Raw genomic sequence first — 13,798 nt, forward strand, 5'->3', positions numbered from 1 at the left:
CCAGGCATCTGTCAGCTTTGGGCTCATTTTTAAACCAGTCTTGGGGGAAACTATTGTAGGGTTCTCACTGAGATGGGAGCCAGCATCTAAATCGTATTATGCTTCCTGGAATAGAAATCCACCATCCCTCCCCTCCCCACTCAGTTTTTCCAGACAGGCCCTTTCAGAGGTCCAGAGAGGCCTGGGCCACTTCCAGCTTTTGAGGCCCCTAGCCATAATAAAAAAAAAATGATGACACATGAAAACAAAATAAGGCACCAAAGAGTGAAACATAATTTGAATATTTTTTTATTTAACAAATGTTTGTCTAGCCTTTTTCTGTGCAAATGCACTAATTATTGAGGAAAAATCTAACTTTCATGCAATATCACAGTTAATATTAAGCATGGCGAGCCCATTCAAATGCTCTTGTCCCATAGTTGAATGGTGATAGTTCTTTACCTGCTTCAACATGTTGAAGGTGTGTTCATCTGAAGCCACTGATGCAGGAAAACTGACAAAAATACGCGATACAACTGTGATATTAGGAAACACCCCAGAGAGTCCAAGTTCAAGTATTTCTTGAAGCAATTCCTTTGGCTTGCAATCCAATTTAAAGTTCGTGGAATATATTCGTTTGAGGAAGATGACCTCGTCACTGAGATCTTTTGAGATTTCTTTGTTGTACCGTTGCTGAAATTGTTCAGCTGCAGAAAGTAGATCTTCATAACTCAGTCTGTTGAACTGCCAAAGAAACCCCAAAAGGGTACAAATTAGTCGCAGTGACTCATATCGATGTGTAAGACCTGATTGAATAGAGTCAATGATGACATGGAAGACATTGACCTTATAATGCTGTTCAGCATCCGATTCAGTAGGTAAGTTGCAATTGGTGGAGAACTCAGATGAAAGGCCAATTGTGATGGGTTAGATCACAGAAACTCCCTGGGGATTGCCACCTGATGTGCCAAGACTACTTCTGCCCCTGCTTTCCTGCCCTGTCAGCTTAGGACTTCAGTGCCCTGCCTGGTTTGAGCCAGACTTGCTAGCCTGCTGCAAACCCAGACCCAGGTCTGAATCACATCCCCTAACAGCTGCAGGTTTACCTGAAAGCAGCTAGCAGGAGTGTTCTTGTCTTTAACACTCAGATGCCCAATTCCCAATGGGGTCTAAACCCAAATAAATCCATTTTACCCTGTATAAAGCTTATGCAGGGTAAACTCATAAATTGTTCGCCCTCTATAACACTGATAGAGAGATATGCACAGCTATTTGCCCACCCCAGTATTAACACATAATCTGGGTTAATTAATAAATAAAAAAAGTGATTTTATTAAATACGGAAAGTAGGATTTAAGTGGTTCCAAGTAGTGACAGACAGAACAAAGTGAATTACCAAGTAAAATAAAACAAAACATGCCAGTCTATGTCTAATACGGTAAGAAACTGAATACAGATAAGATCCTCACCAGTTCCAGAATGCTTCCTTTTACAGATTAATCTTTTAGCCTGGGTCCAGCAATCACTCACACCCCTTGCAGTCACTGTCCTTTGTTCCAGTTTCTTTCAGGTTTCTTTAGGGGTGGAGAGGCTCTCTCTTTAGCCAGCTGAAGACAAAATGGAGGGGTCTCCTACAGGCTTAAATAGACTTTCTCTTGTGGGTGGAGACCCCCTCCTCTCTCCTATGCAAAGTCCAGCTCCAAGATGGAGTTCTGGAGTCACCTGGGCAAGTCACATGTCCATGCATGACTCACAGTTTTTACAGGCAGAAGCCATTGCCCACAAGGTATTTTGAATGTCTCCAGGAAGACTTCTTATGTGGATTGGACCATTCCAAGATGCATTGTTCCTTAAGTGCTTCCTGACTGGTCACTTAACTTTGTGAATTCCTTTCTCCAGGAACTGACCAAATGCTCTACTAAGGTTATTTAGAAATCAAGCCAGTACATGGCCAATATTCATAACTTGGAGTACAAAAATGATACATGCATACAAATAGGATTAATAGATTCAGTAGATCATAACCTTTACAGATATATGTTACATGGCATATATAGCATACAACACATTCTAGTTATGTTATATATATACACATACATCAGCATATTTCCATAAAGCGTTATGGGGGGCACCAACCGTCACACCAATATTCTATGCTACTAACGTGGACTCAGTCGCGATCGCATCCCATTGTTCACGAATCTGTTGAATGTCATTGATAAGACTTTCAATGTTACCTCTCTCAACATCAACTGTAGCACTGCGTGCTTCAATTACCAGATTAGTTTGGTGGATCATTGTAAGTAGCTTCATCTACAAAGATGACATCAGAATGCATTCAAATTTGGATATGTGCTTCTGAATAGACTGAAGTTCAGTTCAAGCCTGTGCAGTGAGATTGAGTGATTCAAGCTCATTTAAAGCCTTTCTCACTGAATTCAAATGCTGCGCAACTGGTTGAACACCATCAATCTGCAGACCATCTAGTTTTGGACATCCCATGCAGTGAAACAGGAACATATTGCTTCAGAATTTCCCACCTCTGTGGACTGCTACCGAAGAGATTGTACATTTGCTGAACAGTTCCAAGATAAATAATTGCCTCCTTGCATGATTCAGCACAGTCAACACCTACAAGGTTTAGTGTGTGGTTTCCACAGCTGGAGAAAATACAGTTTGAATTATGCTCAAGCAGAACTGTTTGTACACCTTTGTACTTCCGAGCCATATTAGATCCGTTGTCATAGGCTTGGCCAGTGCAGACTTGAAAATCTAACTTAAAACCTTCTAGAATTGCTAGTACTCAAGCACCAATTTCTTTTCCACTTTTTCCCCATGAAATCAAACAAAATAAACCTTTCTTCAATTGAAAATTTTGAGCTGTCTACAATCTGAACATATCGAATAACCATAGTAGTCTGTTCCTTGTGAGAACAATCTGGAGTGGCACCAACGATGATTGAAAAATACTTTTCAGAGTAGCAGCCGTGTTAGTCTGTATCCGCAAAAAGAAGAACAGGAGTACTTGTGGCACCTTAGAGACTAACAAATTTATTAGAGCATAAGCTTTCATGGGCTACAGCCCACTTCTTCGGATGCATATGATATGATATGATATGATATGATATGCATTCGAAGAAGTGGGCTGTAGTCCACGAAAGCTTATGCTCTAATAAATTTGTTAGTCTCTAAGGTGCCACAAGTACTCCTGTTCTTCTTTTTTTGAAAAATACTTGGCATTTTGAATCTCATCAAGAATTGTTGTTTGTACAAATGACCCACATAGCTCAATAAACTCATTTTGTATGCGTGTGGAGAGATAATGAACTTGCATGCGCTTTTGACTCTCTTGTGATTCTCGAACACATTTAACATGCTCTGATAAAAGTGGGTCATATTTACTGAGGAGCTCAACTATGCCTAGAAAGTTTCCATTTGCATGATCACCAATACGTTGACTGGAACCGAAGAAAGCCAATCTCCGCTGAGAAAGAAAAAGGATGACATTCAGGATTCACTCAAGAAGTTTTTTTTCTAGTTATTAGTTTTTGTAGAGAGTTCAGTCAAGAGTAAATTCTCAACTGAACTTTCAGCTGATGCTGCCCTACTGTCTGACTTCCATGCAACATAGTTGTCTTTGTGTGATGTTGAACTCTCATGTGATGGTATTTGGTTTTTCAACTTCCTCCAACCTCTGTTGATGCTCCATCCTGATTGATCAGAGAGAACTGATGCATTTGCAGCACTTTTGTTCAAAATGAAGCAGGGTGCACAGTACAGAGATTGTTTTTCCGTACTCCAGCATAACCAGTCTCTTAGGCAGGTCTCACCATTTAGAAGAATTTTTGTCAGCAGATGAGTAAGGAAAGCATGATTATCAGCATCTCATGGAATGTTACTTGGAATTTCAAAATAACTAATTTAAAGAAAAGATTGCATTTGGGCAGTGTTTCTCTTGTCAATAATTCCAATGTCAGTCATAGTCAAACCTGCAGTACTCATGAATTGCTCTTGCTGCGTAAGATCTACATCTTCATGTTGCCGTTGAGTTTCTTGATCGTACACAGGATCTTCTGCTGCATCAGTTATGGTTGGCACATCTCCTTCTTGAATACTGTCCTCATGTTCAGCGACTGGCACTGAAATATCACCTGTTGCAGTTGCAGAGTTTTCATTATCTGTAGCATTGTTTGTTGGGTAAGGTGTGTTTTCCAGTGGTTTGAGAAATGAAGTTATTGGCTTTGAGCTCTTAGCTGCTGCTTTACTCAGGGCAGGTCTTCACTACGGCGGGGAAGGGGGTCGATGTAAGATACACAAAGTCAGCTACGCGAATAGCTTAGCTGAATTCGACGTATTGGAGCCGACTTACTCCGCTGTGAGGACGGTGGCAAAATAGACCTCCGCGACTCCCCGTCGACAGTGCTTACTCCCACCTCCGCTGGTGAAGTAAGAGCGTCGATTCGGGGATCGATTGTCGCGTCCCGACGAGACGCGATAATTCGATCCCCGAGAGATCGATTTCTACCCGCTGATTCAGGCGGGTAGTGTAGACCTAGCCTAGGTTGTTTTTGCCGTCTCTTGCTTGCAGCACTTTCAAATCTCCTCTTCATAGTGATCTATCTGGTCAATATGTCGCCTATCCACACTTGAAATATTCTGCTGTAAATAAGTAGCTTATCTACACTTGAAATCTTCTACTGTAAACATGCACACAAATGCTGAATGGTACACAAATGCTGAAAAGACTTCAAATGACGAATACTAATTAAGAACACAAAATGAAACAGTCAGGTTATTATCCTTATCACTGAATGAAAACTTAGGCACACAAGGTATAATATAACAGGCTGAGCTGAAGACGAAGGGATGAGATATATATAGTAAACATAGACACGGATACAGACAGAGGGATAATGTCCAAAAATTTCAAACGAGTGTCCTCACGAGACTCATTGTACAAGATTGTCCTCACAAATTTTCACCTTGAATCTGAGCCTATAGACTACGAAAGACTATGATGATTACTAAGCTACCAAGCTAGGGCTCAACAAACCAACCAGTCATCTTTTTTAGCTACCATATGAAGATAATAATGAGGAATTCTCACACAAATAATTCCTTAGTCAACTAGACGTAAAACTATAAAGACACTAAAATATAACAATTTTCTACCTTTCAATACGCACTTGATCCAGCACCAGTCACTGGCAGTGGTTTGTTTATATAATCAGCTCATCTGAGAGGACATGTTCATCATGGTCTAATCTTGTGCCATCAGAACCGATATATTTTTATTAATATTTATGAACATCTTTAACTCTTTAATATGACAAAATCTATATCAGTTAACAAAAAAAATTATGCCTTTTACCAAATTACATCTCTTATTTGCTTAAATTTGCAGCTCTAAGCTGAGAGTGTGTATCACATTTTGGTCCGATAGGGATGAGCATAAAAACAAGTTGCAAAACTTATCAAATGCCAAAAAATTAACAAGTGTGTAAATTTCAGGCCTCCTTTGAGCTTGAGATCCAGGCCAAATGGCCCTTCTAGCCCCCACTCTGGTTGGCCCTGTTTCCAGACCTTCTCAGTGCCCAAGGGGAAAGTAGGTGAAGTCACCTGCTGCCTGAGAGAAGGTGGACTGTAGAAACACTGTGGAGACTTGTGGGTCCCACAACTGAATAGTCATGGAGAACAAATTACCTTCATCCCTAAAAGTGGAGTCTCCCAGTCAGAGTTGAGGCATATTGGCAGGGCAGCGTGGGGAAGCTTGCACTGCCTGTGCTGTATCTATTCTTTAGGTAGAGGACTTCAGGCTCCTGGGTTGTCAAGCTAGCACCTTTCATAGGAATCACCAAGTCGAACCCCCTGTCTCTGACAGTGACCAACCCTAGATGCTTCAGAAGAAAGGGTAAAACTGAGTGATATAAATACTGAAATAGATAAAATAGATAAAATTGATAGATAACTTTGCAATTAACCTGCCCGGTGACTGGCTTTTGTCCTGGAGCATGAGAGATGATTTCCCCTTTTTTTCGTTTTGTTTATACTGTGCCTAGCACAATGGGGTGCCTATGACTGGAGCTCCTAGGTACTAAGGTAATACCAATAAGTAAAGAATAATGTAAATACATATCTAATATTTTTGATCTTACTAAACTCTTGGCTTCAGTGATATCTGGTGGTACTGAGTTCCACAGGTTAATTATGGGTTGTGTAAAAAAGCTATTTTTATCAGTTTGTTGCTTTCCAAATTCATTGGCTGTTCCCTTGTTTTATGAGAAAGAGTAAGTAGAAACACCTTATTTATCTTCTCTAAACTGCTAATTATTTTATTTACCCATATTATTCCCGTCTTATTTCTTCTCTAAACTATCTAGGCCTGATATTTTTACTCTCTCCTCATATGGAAGTGTTCCCCTTATCTCCAAGAACTTTGATTGCTCTTTTCTGCACCATTCTACTCCTGCTATGCCCTTTCTGAGATGATGTGACCAGACTTAGGATGTGTCTACACTAGAGAGCTTACAGTGATACAGCTAGACCAATGCAGCTGCACCGCTGTAAGATCTCCTGTGTAGCCACTCTACGTCAACGGGCTCTCCCGTCAACATAATTAAACCACCCCAACAAGTGGTGTAGCGTAGCTATGTCAGTGGGAGAGTGTCTCCCGCCGACATAGCGCTGTCCACACCAGCGTTTCTGTCAGTGTAACTTATGTCGCTCACTGGTGTGTTTTTTCACACCCTTGAGCAACATAAGTTATACCGACAAAAGCGCTAGCGAAGACATAGTCTTAGGCAAACTATTCAGGATCAGGCTGCACAACTTATTTACATAATGGCATTATAATACCTGCAGGAACATTCTCTATCCCTTTCTTTATACAGACTAATAACTCATCTGCTTTTTTGAACACAGCTATGTATTAAACTGAGCACTAACTTCACCACACACACACACAATTAAAGGGGAAAAAAGATGATGACTGATAATTGGAGGTCCCTCGTATGCATTAACTTTTTCCAATATTTTTTCAAAAAAGTTTTTAATACACTTACTAACAACATATGGCAGATTTACCCCTCAGTGTGCATGTGGAAGTCCCATTGGTATCAAAAGGATTTTATGTAAGGAGGATAGGCTCTAACTGGGGAATATGGAACTACTGTAGGCTCTTTCATATAAGTATGTATAGCTACTGTCAAAGGGCCAGTTCCTGCCAGGTGGTGAGTGTGTCCTGGAAAATGGTGAGTACCTTTTATTTCCACTCACTTCACTGAGACCTGAGGGCACTTGGGCACCTACCTTTGAGTATAGGGTCCTAAATATCTTTGAGGATCTGGGCTTTGCATCATGTAGGATCAGGTTCAAAGGGTGTAATTATGAGAGGTGCCTGCAACTGGAGCTGCTGGTAATCAGCATTGCTCAAGATTTGGGCAAAATAAAATTACTGTAAATTGCAAATAAAACCAGGCAGCTATTGATATTCCATAAACACCCCAAGGTATAGTATGCAAACACTAGCCTTTTAAAGGAATGTGTGGTAAACTCTAACAAATGTTTAAAAAATGCCTCATGTTCCTGCAGACAAGTCAAATACTACGTGCTCTTTTATATTCAGAGGCCAATTGTTTCTGCAGGCTACAGCCAGAAAGAGTTATTTTGGAAAGATCTCATCTGATGGGCTGTAGATTAATGAAGCATAAAGATTTTGGTTCATATGTCCTATGTCTCTGCAGCAAGGGTCATTGGGATGAGCTTTATCAAAGAAAATGTTAGGGTCCTTTTCAAATGATTGTCCAGGAGAGCATTGGCCTGGTGAGCTCTAAGACTGAAGAGTCTAATATGATCCAAATGAAAAAGCTTTGCTTTCATATTTCAATCCTTACTGGTTGGATCAGACAACACTTTCTGTTCAGTTTCCCGTGATTTTAGAGCTCACAGACATATAGAGTTGTTTTAAAGTATGTTGAGAATAGGGTTACCAGATGTCCTGATTTTATAGAAACAGTCCCGATTTTTGGTTCTTTTTCTTATATAGGTTCCTATTGCCCCCCCCCCCCCAATCCAGATTTTTCACATTTGCTGTCTGGTCAACCTAGTTGAGAACCATGGGTCCATTTTCTACCACTGGGCAGGTTTATCCTGGAACCTGGTTGGCTTCGGTGCACTGAAAGAAATTGCATCAAAAGAGGCAATTCTAACCTTGCATGGTGCTCTCAGTAAGTATTTTGTTCTTCTACAGTGAAGTTATCTGAGGTTCTCAAGACACTTTACAAAACATTAATTAGTTTTCACAACACCTCAGCGAGAAAGGTAAATATCTTTTTCTGTCCACAACTTGTCTATGAACAGATTACAGTTTCAAGTTTATAGCTCAGTGGTTTGAGCATTGGCCTGCTAAACTCAGGGTTGTGAGTTCAATTCTTGAGGGGGCCATTTAGGGAACTGGGGTAAAAATCTGTCTGGGGATTGGTCCTGCTTTGAGCAGGGGGTTGGACTAGATGACCTCCTGAGGTCCCTTCCAATCCTGATATTCTATGATTTGCTCAATAACACTGGTCTACAATTTTTGAGAAGTCGTCTGCTTCAGAGATAAAATGTGCTATTTATTATGTATTTTGATGTGCTGAATATGACAATTAAAACAACTGATTGGCCACTGTTTCTAAGATATTTAAGTTTTTACATTTTATGTCTATGTATATTGTGTAGATAGTAGAGTTTTAATCATAAATTGTAAACCTAGGTCTTTTCATGTGTTTATGGTTGCTTTACATGATAATATTTCACCTGTCCTGTTTATGTAACACTTTAAAAATCAGCAAAAGGTAATAATATTTATTTATTAAAATAAATAAAATTTATTATGAAACAAAGGGCAAAAAACTATTATGTACATAGTTTAGTCCTATTCAGTCTACTCGACACTTCTTGGCTTGTCTCTTGTATTCATTAAATGGAGCATCTCTTGTCACTGTCCAGCAGTAGTTTGCAAGCATTGATGGGCTCCATTTGCCCTGATAGCGTTTCTCCATTGTTGCAATGTCCTGGTGAAATCGCTCGCCGTGCTTGTCGCTCACTGCTCCGCAGTTTGGTGGAAAAAAATCTAGATGAGAGTGCAAAAAATGTATCTTTAGTGACATGTTGCAACCAAGGCTTTTGTATGCCTTGAGAAGGTTTTCCACCAACAACCTGTAGTTGTCTGCCTTGTTGTTTCCGAGAAAATTTATTGCCACTAACTGGAAGGCTTTCCAAGCCACGCAGTGCATGGTCAAATGCATCATCTTGAAGAAGTTCACGAATCTGAGGACCAACAAAGACACCTTCCTTTATCTTAGCTTCACTTAACCTTGGAAATTTTCCACGGAGGTACTTGAAAGCTGCTTGTGTTTTGTCAATGGCCTTGACAAAGTTCTTCATCAGACCCAGCTTGATGTGTAAGGATGGTAACAAAATCTTCCTTGATTCAACAAGTGGTGGATGCTGAACACTTTTCCTCCCAGGCTCCAATGACTGGTCATTGTTTATGCATCTCAAAAGTTGTTTCATGTTGTCATAGGTTTCCTTCATATGGACTGCATGACCAACTGGAATAGATGGCAAAACATTGCCATTATGCAGTAAAACAGCTTTAAGACTCGTCTTCGATGAATCAATGAACAGACTCCACTCATCTGGATCATGAACGATGTTGAGGGCTGCCATCACACCATCGATGTTGTTGCACAATACAAGATCACCTTCCAGGAAGAAGAATGGGACAAGATCCTTTTGACGGTCACGGAACATGGAAACCCTAACATCACCTGCCAGGAGATTCCACTGCAGTAGTCTGGAGCCCAACAGCTCTGCCTTACTCTTGGGTAGTTCTAAATCCCTGACAAGGTCATTCAGTTCACCTTGTGTTATGAGGTGTGGTTCAGAGGAGGAGGATGGGAGAAAATGTGGGTCCTGTGACATTGATGTTTCATCCTCATCCTCTTCCTCGTCTGACTCAAGTGAGAATGATTCTGGTGCATCAGGAACCGGCAGTCCTTCTCCGTGGGGTACTGGGCGTATAGCTGATGGAATGTTTGGATAATGCACAGTCCACTTTTTCTTCTTTGACACATCTTTCCCAACTGGAGGCACCATGCAGAAGTAACAATTGCTGGTATGATCTGTTGGCTCTCTCCAAATCATTGGCACTGCAAAAGGCATAGATTTCCTTTTCCTGTTCAACCACTGGCGAAGATTTGTTGCACAAGTGTTGCAGCATATGTGCGGGGCCCACCTCTTGTCCTGATCTCCAATTTTGCAGCTAAAATAAAGGTGATAGGCTCTCTTAACCATAGTGGTTATACTGCACTTTTGTGATGCAAAAGTCACTTCACCACAAACATAGCAGAAGTTATCTGCACTGTTCACACAAGTACGAGGCATCTCTGCTCACTTTGGCTAAACAGAAATGTGTCCCTTTGCAAAATCAAACACTGACAAATAAGAGAGCACGACACTGTATGATTTCTAGAGCTGATATAGGGCAATTTGTTCAGCAGAGTGATGTAAGCTTTGTTATGATTGCATCATCCATGACTTCTAGGAATAACATGATGCAATTCATATCATGTATGACGCAATACCAGCTTCAGATTGCATCATTCATTGTTTTGCCTAAAAAGCAAGTACTGTCCAAACCCAGTCATAGATTTATTCATAGATCCAGTCAAAGATGTATTTTAGTCATTTCTGGTTTAAATTGAGATCCCTTTCCTTTATAACTCACTTATTCTCCGCCATTCCCAAGTCAAGGGTCGTATATACTGACCCAATAGCATATCTTGAAAACTAGAGCCAATCAACAATTTTAAGCATCATTTTCGTTCTCAGTGACCCAGAATTAGTAAAGTTTGACTACATTTATTTCAGAAGCATTTTGGCTATAGAGCAGTATAATCTCTAGATAATTCTCAGTCTGTAGCTTGTTTGTGAGCAGTTGGTTGTATTTAAAAAATTGAGCTTTTTTTTGTGTGTGGTTATTTGGAATGTTTTTATTTCTAACTAGATACACCTACTACCTGTTAGAAGCCTGTTTCTTGTGCAAATGCTGGTAATTTTGAATATGAAGTTTGTTCTGCAAATGTGCTGCAAAATTCACTCCAAATTTGCTGTGTCGGTGAAAACTCACCAGTAATATAGTTTGCGAGTCTTTTATATTCACAGGACTCTAACACAAAAGAATCAAGAGTCTAGTCAATGCAAATTCAGTAAGAAGTTTTATACTCAGTCAGTTTTAGTTTGCAATATTTGCCTCACTGTAATGACAATATCTTTCTGATCTTTGCCTTCCCAACATCCATTAGCACTACAGTAACTGTGAAGGAACTTTGTTAGTTATATGTCTTCTGTCATTTCACTGGTGTCCACAGAGCTGGATATCAGATGAAAAAGGAAGTCATGGCAGCTGAATGAAATCTGGTTCCAGTTGTTTGCCAGACTGTATGAACTTGGAAGAGTTTGATTAATAATTCCTATCCCCAGTGTATTTCAGATTCTCTCACCAATGGAATGGTATAACCTAGTTCTTAGACATGGATATAAAGAGCCCTGGTGGAAATATCTTGCCTGTAGGTTTTTTTCAATTAGCTTTAATGTTTATTGCTTTTGTGAGCAGTAAAGAAAGATCAGCAGGGGGGTGCACTTTACTAAAGTCATAACTTTCTCTCTCAAACAAATTCTGAGTCAGTCACCCACTTTTCTGGTTTGAGAATGCTGCATTTCAAATAACCCTGGTTGCCTCTCCCTCATTTTGTCACACCAATAAAATAAAAAGCTTGTTTAGGTCTTGGACCTTTAACTTTAGATTATGTAAGCTTCATTTTTAGGTTTTGTTTTATGGTGAAGACAGGCAATATCTATGTTTTATTTCAACTTGCAAATGGGAAAATATCTTGTCACCAGCTATTTTGATTTTTATTAAAAGTGAATTTAGTGTTCCTGAAAAGGTAACAGATTTGAAGACAGGAGCACTATATTTATACAAAGCACAGGCAACAGTGATGTGTGCTTCACTACATTGCTCTGTCAACGTGCTTCAGATCTAATTAGGCAGAAAAAACATCTCTATGGGTGAAAAGGAAGGTTCAGACTCTAAACTCATTCAGTCTCTGACCTTTCTGCTGAGTCTGCCAATAAGACTGACTATTAGCACTACAGTAACTGTGAAGGAACTTTTTAGAAGGTGAACAGCCAAGAGGCATGCACAGAGACCATCAACTCATTTTACACAGACCATTTGGTCTGTTCTAACCTATGCTGGATTCAAAAGATTCACAAATGCAATACAGTTCCCTGAAGCCATTGTCTCAGTGGAATCCCATGATTCTCTCACTCTTAGAGTAGGTCTCTGGGCCCTATCCCCATGTGGACCGGCCATGATTTCTCAGCAGGTCCAGTTGGCCTCGGCACTTGCCAGTCTTCCCTTTGGGAACGCTGACCAGTGGTTAATACAGCAACCAGACAACTTCCTTAAAAAGTATTGTTTAATTTTAACAGTAAGAACATAGCAAAGCAGAAGAGAAGGATTTTAAAACAACAAAACAGTCTGTCTATCTTCCTAAGCTTTCAGGGGGTGATAAGCCTTAGGAAGGCCCAAATGCTTCAGACTCCCCTTTGTAAGGCCTATCTCTGTGTCAGTGTGATCCCCACAAACAGCCTCTGACAGCTGCCTCCCCTTCTTTCTAGCAAGTCAATTAACCATTTCAAGTTATTTTGGTCTCTGTTCCGGGCAAAACAGCTGTGTAATTGTGGCTGGAGCCAAGGAGCATCTTAGCATATTAATAGCTCAGAATTGCTTCTTAATGACCCCCTGCTGTGTTTATTAGGAGGTTACCTATCTAGAGACATTATGTTGCCTTCTTGCTATTGCACTAACTATCCTGCTATTTAACTAAATCAATATATGGATAAAATAAGCATTCCAATAACCCAATATAATGGCAATAACTATCTCAATAACCAGGTCATATACAGAATTCATTAATGATTACAGATCAGTCCCACATCCTTCATAGCTCTCCCAACCCATCACAGACTTCAGTGAAGTTACCCTAGAATTACACAAGTGCAGTGAGTATAATTGGTACCAAAGGCCTAGCATTAATGCGCATCTTAAACTCAGTCTGATGTGCTATTAACAAAAATAATGCTGCCAACATTTACAGTACATTATAAGGATCCTTATTATAACTTCCCAGATGATGAGACTGAGGAAAAAAGAATGATGTTTCAGTGACAAGTACTTAGCATAAATAATCCACTTTGTCTCCTGTACTCTTAACTTTCAGATACCTTTGAAATAGAATGTGTTTTTGAAGAGATAATTTACTACACAGCCGTTGATTTTAGTAGACATGGAAAAGTCATGGCCGATGAATCCCAGAGGGCCAATAGGAAGGGTAGAGGAAAGTGGGTACAGAGGGAAAGTGTACGATCTCATCTGAATCACCCTTTTGCACCTCTACACTTTTAGCAGCTGATTGTGATATGGCACGAAGCCTCTCCTTCCTCTCGTCCCCTGCACAGGGTAATACAATATTTGTGCAGGCAACACATAGCTGTTATGTGGGAGCAGGAAGATGCAGTTATAAATAGTAGCTAGCCCAAAATGAAGCAGTGGAAAATACTACAACCTTGCTATTAGATTCATCCACAAATTGTTAGTCAGTGCTTAGGGGAAATGAATATTCTCTTAAATGATGCTGTTGCATGCTGCAAACATGCGGACATCAGCTCAACTACACAGATGCAGACTTTCTGTATAGCACAGACCACC

At 40.1% G+C, this 13,798-nt stretch overlaps 1 protein-coding gene across 1 annotated transcript in view; it reads right to left on the reverse strand.

Moving 5' to 3' along the window:
* SLC35F3 (solute carrier family 35 member F3) overlaps nucleotides 1-13,798 on the reverse strand; it is a 277,895-nt gene that overhangs the window by 108,829 nt on the left and 155,268 nt on the right. The gene's annotated exons all lie outside the window — the stretch shown is intronic.

The sequence above is a fragment of the Trachemys scripta genome, chromosome 3 (genome assembly GCF_013100865.1).
Source record: "Trachemys scripta elegans isolate TJP31775 chromosome 3, CAS_Tse_1.0, whole genome shotgun sequence".
Taxonomy (NCBI): Eukaryota; Metazoa; Chordata; order Testudines; family Emydidae; genus Trachemys; species Trachemys scripta.